The following is an 8372-nucleotide window of genomic DNA, read 5'->3' as shown; positions in this document are numbered from 1 at the left end:
GGGGGGGTCAGGGAGGGGAAGGGGAGGGGATCCGCAGAAGAATGTTGGGGGAAAAGAGGGGAAAACAATGGACTTACCAAAGCAGCCCTTTTCCGTTCATGTGGTAGTGGTAAAACAAGAATATTGCAGGGCTAAACTTTCGGGCGCGAGATATTTCGATGTGAGCAGGAAGTTTGAAAGCTTTTGGCGCCTGAAATTATAAGTGTTCTGCTCTTGTACGGCAGACTATGATATCATGGCCGAGAATTTGTTTGTGTTGCACGCAAAAAATAGTGCAAGTTTTGAAAATCAATGTCTCCAACTCAAAACTTAGATTGTCCATTCAATTCAAATATGGATCATTGAGCTAGTACAAGCAAATACAATCATACAGTCCAATTCGAATGAAATTCCAAATGTGTTTATCCTAAATATGATGACAAAAGCAAAAATGTGTATGTGTATGAATAAAGTGGATGATTATAAAGTTTGAACATGCCCGTATGTGTATATCTCTAGGTTTGATATATGAACTTGAAATCACGAAATCCTGGCTTAAAAAATGTACCTCCGTTTAAATGAATTACAAAAGCTAATGATGGTGTCGAATTCCAAAATTCCAATCTTTGGTTTGTAATTCTGGTACATCAAGGTATATGACGCATGTTCAAAAGCATCGTTATCTCATAGTCCAAACTGTGAAACAAATTGATCAACCATGAGTGCACACACTATTGACCATATATATCTCAATTATGCTAAAGTCCCTCAAATATAGACACCTCACTCTTTATCTGAAGCCCCCCCGCCCCCCACACAAGTCGTTCTCTCCCCCAGACACAAACACACGAGCACATTAACACCCCTCTCTCTTCTAAAGTCCGACCCCAATATAGGTCTCTATCACTTTGTCTCTCGGGCATGCACACATCTCTTCCCCCACTCTCTAGGTCTCCCGACATCTCTCTTTCCCAAGCACACGCACTATGTAGAGTGTATCTTTCCCATACACACAAAATGTCGCCCCCAAACATCTATCTCCCTAGTTATGTGGTTCTCGCACACTCACCTCACACACCACCCCCATTGCAAACAAGCACACTTTCCTCTTTCTATCTCTCCCACATGCGGACCCGCCCCAGCTCCTTCCCTGTATACATATATGCCGTGACTCTTTCCATAGCTCCCTAATGTATCATTGTTCTCAATCTCGCACGTTGTTCTCTACACCATCTATTCTAGATCTCTTCTGAAGTCCCTATCACACACACAATTACTCGCTTCCCTTGCGTCTCCGTACATAGGCCAATTTCGAACAACATCAACATTGACTCCCTGTCTATACGCCATTTATGGACACAAACGACCCCTCTATCCCCCTCTCTTCCTCCCTCTCCCTGTCACTAGCTCTCTCTCTCTCTCTCTCTCTCTCTCTCTCTCTCTCTCGCTCTCTTGCTCTCACACTCCTCTCCCACACACACTCGACGTCTCTTCCAAATAGTCTGCTCCCCCGGCTGCACCGATGCTATCCTGCTACTACACATGTCACACCGTTCCCCCTTCCCTTATACTAGGTTTACATCATTAGTGGTCTATCTACTCCACATACACACACTCCCTCTCACACACAAACGCACGCACAAACACACACAGACATGCACAAACACCCATTTATCTGGATCCTCATCTCTCCCCATGTCCGCATGTGTATCTCATCCACTCACTCTCTGATTATGTCTATGTGTCTCAATGTTGCACAACACAAAGACCCATGTACATGTCTCTCTCTATCCTCCGCACACATAGACACAAAGAATCTCTTATCATTTCCTCAGTCTCTAGACATATCACACACGCACACTGTCTCTCTCTCTTGCAAACACACTCAACAAGGGTTTCCCCGTGAATAACTTACCGTCTATTCATCAACAATCGTGGCAGTACGGCAAACATGAGACGTGAAAAACAATAAATCTACACATGCGTAGACCACCTCGTATGACTACTAGAACTAGAGCAAGCCGAAAGTGCACCACCGTCACCCCCTCCGTATCGGCGACGGGAAAATGTTTGTTTTACACAGTCGAGAAGTCATTGTGCTAAGGACCCACATGCTGATGCGTTGAATAGAATGTAGATTCTAGTTTATGCAAACAATGTTGGCGTCTTGGATATGGGGGTATCCAACCCTGCCTGCCTGCGGCCCACCACGTGGCTTCATCAACGGCCTGGTACGGCCCGACATCAACACCAACACCCCAAGACCCTCGCGAGGGGCCAAGCCTCGTGAGGCAGACGATGCCAAGATCCCCGAAGGAAGCAGCCTCCTCAGGAGGGCTCCTGAGGGGCAGAGAGTTCTATGTAAGTTACCTCATGAGGCTTAGCTGACGTGAGCCGTGATGACCAAGGCCAGGCGGGTGCCAGACGGGCGCAGAGCGCAGGTTTCCTCTTTGGTGCAAAGGAGGCAAGCCACAGGTGCGGAGTACCGAGGAATCAGCCGAAGGTTGCCATTCCAGGGCAACGAGACCAAGACCGCCAGGATGGCAGGACGAAGGTCATCAACGAGCCCACCGCAGCGTCACGACTAGAGGCTTTTCGCAGGCGAAGACTACTTTTGTCAGGATAGACTGTACTACTTGTCCCCTTTCAAATCCTGCCGTTGTGGAATCCCTTCCCGCTCATATTTGGGAAGAGGACCAAGGCCACTATAAATAGGACTAGCCACCGCCATAGGAAGGGGACCGAAATCAGAACAAGTAGAGCACCACACTAGCTCAAGAACATCTCTCCTCTGGAGGCTTGTTCATCCACTATACTTGTTCATCCATAGCCCTTCGAGGCAATCCACCACACCACACTGGATTAGGGTATTACACCATAATGGTGGCCCGAACCAGTATACATCTCTGTGTCTTTCTGTCTCTTTGAGCTCGACGCGCTAGGCCTAGGAGGATCACGAGTAGGCAGGCTGGGCAGGTTGAGATCTCCGCACGCACCCCAGAGTTCGAACCTCTCAAGGGTTGCCGGATCCCGAAATCCGACATTTAGCGCGCCAGGTAGGGGTGCGTCGGAATCTTCTTCCTCAACCACTAGATCGTGCCACTGACTCCTATGGCGTCCGCTCCTCCGCCGGCCCGGTCGACGCGCGTTCCCGAGGAAGCGCCAGGGATGCACTGCTTCACCCTCTCCCTTCGGCAGGTGCAATGGCCGCACAGGTTCCGACCGGAGATGCCGCCATGCTACGACGGCGCGGCAGATCTGGCCCCCTTTCTTCAAGCTTACGAGGAGGCAGTTTGGGTGGCCGGCAGAGACGACAAGGTGAAGGCCAACTAGTTCCCCATGGCCCTTGTAGGTGCACCAGGCACCTGGTTGCTCAACCTACCGACATCTTCTGTGGCCTCCTTGGAGGAGCTACACGGCCTCTTCCTCACCCACTATGCAGCACCGGTGCCCCCGGTTGTCGCAGCTCTCCTAGGTGGCTCGCAAGCACCACCATTCGACCGCCACATCAAGCAGTTCTGCCGACGGGTAGGCGCCACTCAGGCAGGCTCAAGGGCACCCCCGAGCTGGGCGGCGCCCCAAGCTGACCTCACCTTCAGCCCCGAGGATCACCCCGACGCCACGACGGGAGCAGGGGCGCTCCCAATGCTCTGCACCCCCACCATCTGCCACGTAGCAATCACCAAGACCCTCATCAACGGAGGGGCCAGCCTCAACGTGCTCTCCCCGGAGGCGCTCGGCCTGCTCCATGTGCCGCCTAGCCGACTCCGCCCCTCCAAGCCTTTCTCTGGGGTCGGCGGCGGCTCCACCAGGCCCCTGGGGCAGATCCATCTCCCTGTCACTTTCGGGACCCATGACAACTACCGCACTGAGCTCGTCGACTTCGACATCGCCAAGATTGACCTGCCGTACAATGCTATTCTGGGATACCCGGCCTTGGCTCAGTTTATGGATGCGACATGCTACTTCTTGAGCTTGCGTTGGTTTTCCTTGAAGAGGAAAGGGTGATGTAGCACAGTAGCGTAAGTATTTCCCTTAGTTTTTGAGAACCAAGGTATCCTTCCAGTAGGAGGCTCCTCACAAGTCCCGTGCACCTACACAAACAAACAAGAACTCACAACCAATGCAATAAAGGGGTTGTCAATCCCTTCATGGCCACTTGCGAAAGTGAGATCTGATAGAGATAATATGATAAGATAAATATATTTTTGGTATTTTATGATATAGATTGGAAAAGTATAGATGGAAATAAAAGTAGATTGAAAGCTTATATAATAAGAGATAGACCCGGGGCCATAGGTTTCACTAGTGTCTTCTCTCAAGATAGCATAATTATTACGGTGGGTGAACAAATTACTGTCGAGCAATTGATATAAAAACGAATAATTATGAGATTATCTAGGCATGATCATGTATATAGGCATCACGTCCGTGAAAAGTAGACCGACTCCTGCCTGCATCTACTACTATTACTCCACACATCAACCGCTATCCAGCATGCATCTAGAGTATTAAGTTCATGAAGAACAGAGTAACGCTTTAAGAAAGATGACATAATGTAGAGGGATAAACTCATGCAACATGATATAGACCCCATCTTTTTATCCTTGATGGCAACAATACAATATGTGCCTTGCTGCCCCTACTGCCACTGGGAAAGGACACTGCAAGATTGAACTGAAAGCTAAGAACTTCTCCCATTGCAAGAAAGATCAATCTAGTAGGCCAAACCAAACCGATAATTTGAAGATACTTGCAAATATAACTTAATCACACATAAAATAATTCAGAGGAGATTCAAATATTTCTCATAGATAAACTTGATCATAAACCCACAATTCATCGGATCTCGACAGACACACCGCAAAAAGAGTTACATCGAATAGATCTCCAAGAAGAGGAAGGAGAACTTTGTATTGAGAATCAAAGAGAGAGAAGAAGCCATCTAGCTAATAACTATGGACCCGAAGGTCTATGGTAAACTACTCACAACTCATCGGAGAGGCCTTGGATTTGATGTAGAGGCCCTCCATGGTGGATTCCCCCTCTGGCAGAGCACCGCCGACGGCTCCAAGATGCGATCTCGTGGATACAGAAGGTTACAGTGGTGGAAATAGTTTTTCGTGGTCGCCCCTGATGTTTTCGGGGTACACGGGTATATATAGGAGGAAGGAGTACGTCGGTGGATGATCGAGGGGCCCACGAGGGTGGGGGGCGTGCCCAGCCCTAGGGGGCGTGTCGGGCACCCTCGTGGCCGCCTCGCTTGTTTCTTGACTTCAACTCCAAGTCCTCTGGATCACGTTTGTTCCAAAAAGATCGCTCCCGAAGGTTTCATTCCGTTTGGACTCCATTTGATATTACTTTTCTTCGAAACACTAAAATAGGCAAAAAAAAATAGCAATTCGGGCTGGGCCTCCGGTTAGTAGGTTAGTCCCAAAAATGATATATAAGTGTAAAGTAAAGCCCATAAACATCCAAAACAGGTAATATAATAGCATGGAACAATAAAAAATTATAGATACGTTGGAGACGTATCAAGCATCCCCAAGCTTAATTCCTGCTCGTCCTCGAGTAGGTAAATGGTGAAAACAGAATTTTTTTGATGTGGAATGCTACCTAGCATATTTCTCAATGTATTTCTCTTTATTGTGGCATGAATGTTCAGACCCAAATGATTCAGAATAACAGTTCATATTGACATAAAGAATAATAATACTTCAAGCATACTAACTAAGCAATCATGTCTTCTCAAAATAACATGGCTAAAGAAATTTCATCCCTACAAAATCATATAGTTTGGTCATGTTTCATTTTTGTTACAAAAGAATGCTCTCATCATGCACAACCCCGATGACGAGCCAAGCAACTGTTTCATACTTTAGTAATCTCAAACTTTTTTCAACCTTCACGCAATACATGAGCATCAGACATGGATATAGCATTATGGGTGGAATAGAATATAATGATAGGGGTTATGTGGAGAATACAAAAAAAGGAGAAAGTCTCACATCGACGAGGCTAATCAACGGGCTATGGAGATGCCCATCAATTGATGTCAATGTAAGGAGTAGGGATTGCCATGCAACAATGCACTAGAGCTATAAATGTATGAAAGCTCAACAAAAGAAACTAAGTGGGTGTGCATCCAACTTGCTTTCTCATGAAGACCTAGGGCATTTTGAGGTAGCCCATCATTGGAATATACAAGCATAGTTCTATAATGAAAAATTCCCACTAGTTTATGAAAGAGACAACAAACGAGACTCTCTGTATGAAGAACATGGTGCTACTTTGAAGCACAAGTGTGGAAAAAGATAGTAACATTGTCCCCTTTATATTTTTTTGGGCCTTTCCTTTTTTTGGCCTTTCCCCTTTTTTCTTTTCTTTTTTTTTCTTTGGCCTTTCATTTTCTTTTTCTTTTTGGCCTTTTTTTTATAAGGGACAATGCTCTAATAATGATGATGATCACACTTCTATTTATTTACAACTCATGAATTACAACTTGATACTAGAACAAGATGACTCTATATTAATGCCTCCGGCGGTGTGCCGGGATGGGCAATGAATCAAGAGTGACATGTATGAAAAATTATGCATGGTGGCTTTGCCACAAATACGATGTCAACTACATGATCATGCAAGGCAATATGACGCTGATGATGCGTGTCATAATAAATGGAACAGTGGAACGTTGCATGGCAATATATCTCGGAATGGCTATGGAAATGCCATAATAGGTAGGTATGGTGGCTATTTTGAGGAAGTTATAAGGAGGTTTATGTGTGATAGAGTGTATCGTATCATGGGGTTTGGATGCACCGGCGAAGTTTGCACCAACTGTCAAGGTGAGAAAGGGCAATGCACGGTACCGAAGAGGCTAGCAATGATGGCAAGGTAAGAGTGCGTATAATCCATGGACTCAACATTAGTCATATAGAACTCACATACTTGTTGCAAAAATCTACAAGTCATAAAAAACCAAGCACTACGCGCATGCTCCTAGGGGGATAGATTGGTAGGACAAGACCATCGCTCGTCACCGACTGCCACTCATAAGGTTGACAATCAAATAACACCTCATGCTTCAAATTTGTCACACAACGGCTACCATATGTGCATGCTATGGGACTTGCAAACCTCAACACAAGTATTTCTTAAATTCACAATTACATCCACTAGCATGACTCTAATATTACCACCTTCGTATCTCAAAACAATTATTAAGCATCAAGTTGATCATAGTATTCAATTCACTTCCTATGATAGTTTTTATTATACCCAACTTTGGATGCCCACCATTCTAGGACCAATTTTATAACCATAGCAAATACCATGATGTTCTAAGATACTCTCAAAATAATATAAGTGAAGCAAGAGAGATTAACAATTTCTACAAAATTAAGCCACCACTGTGCTCTAAAAGATATAAGTGAAGCACTAGAGCAAAAATTATCTAGCTCAAAAGATATAAGTGAAGCACATAGAGTATTCTAATAAGTTTCAAATCAAGAATTTATCTCTCAATAGGTGTGTACAGCAAGGATGTTGTGGTAAACTAAAAAGCAAAGAATAATATCATACACGTCGCTCCAATAAAAAACACATATCATGTGGCGTATAAAAATATAGCTCCAAGTAAAGTTACCGATAGACGAAGACGAAAGAGGGGATACCTTCCGGGGCATCCCCAAGCTTAGGCTTTTGGTTGTCCTTGAATATCTTGGGGTGCCATGGGCATACCCAAGCTTAGGCTGTTGCCACCCTTTATTCCATAGTCCATCAAATCTTTACCCAAAACTTGAAAACTTCACAACACAAAACTCAACAGGAAATCTCATAAGCTCCGTTAGTGCAAGAAAGAAAAACCAACACATAAGGTACTGTAATGAACTCATTCTTTATTTATATTGGTGTTAAACCTACTGTATTCCAACTTCTCTATGGTTCATACCCCTACATACTAGCCATAGATGCATCAAAATAAGCAAACAACACACGAAAAACAGAATCTGTCAAAAACAGAACAGTCTGTAGCAATCTGGAACTTTCGAATACTTATGGAACTCCAAAAATCCTACCAAAATAGTAAGTCCTAGGAAATGTTTCTATTGATCTACAGCAAAAAGAATCAACGCAAAATCACGTTCCTGTGATTTATTGAATTTTTTCTCGTGAGCGCAAAGTTTCTATTTTTCAGCAGAATCAAATTAACTCTTACCATAGGTTATCCTATAGGTTCTACTTGGCACAAACACTAATTAAAACAAGAAACCACATCTAAACAGAAAGTAGATGCAAGATTTATTATTAAACATAAGCCAAAACAAAGAAACTAAAATAAAATTGGGTTGCCTCCCAACTAGCGCTATTGTTTAACGCCCCAAGCTAGGCAT

Source organism: Triticum dicoccoides, chromosome 4B (assembly GCF_002162155.2).
Source record: "Triticum dicoccoides isolate Atlit2015 ecotype Zavitan chromosome 4B, WEW_v2.0, whole genome shotgun sequence".
Lineage (NCBI taxonomy): Eukaryota > Viridiplantae > Streptophyta > Magnoliopsida > Poales > Poaceae > Triticum > Triticum dicoccoides.
Note: the sequence above shows the minus strand (reverse complement) of the source record.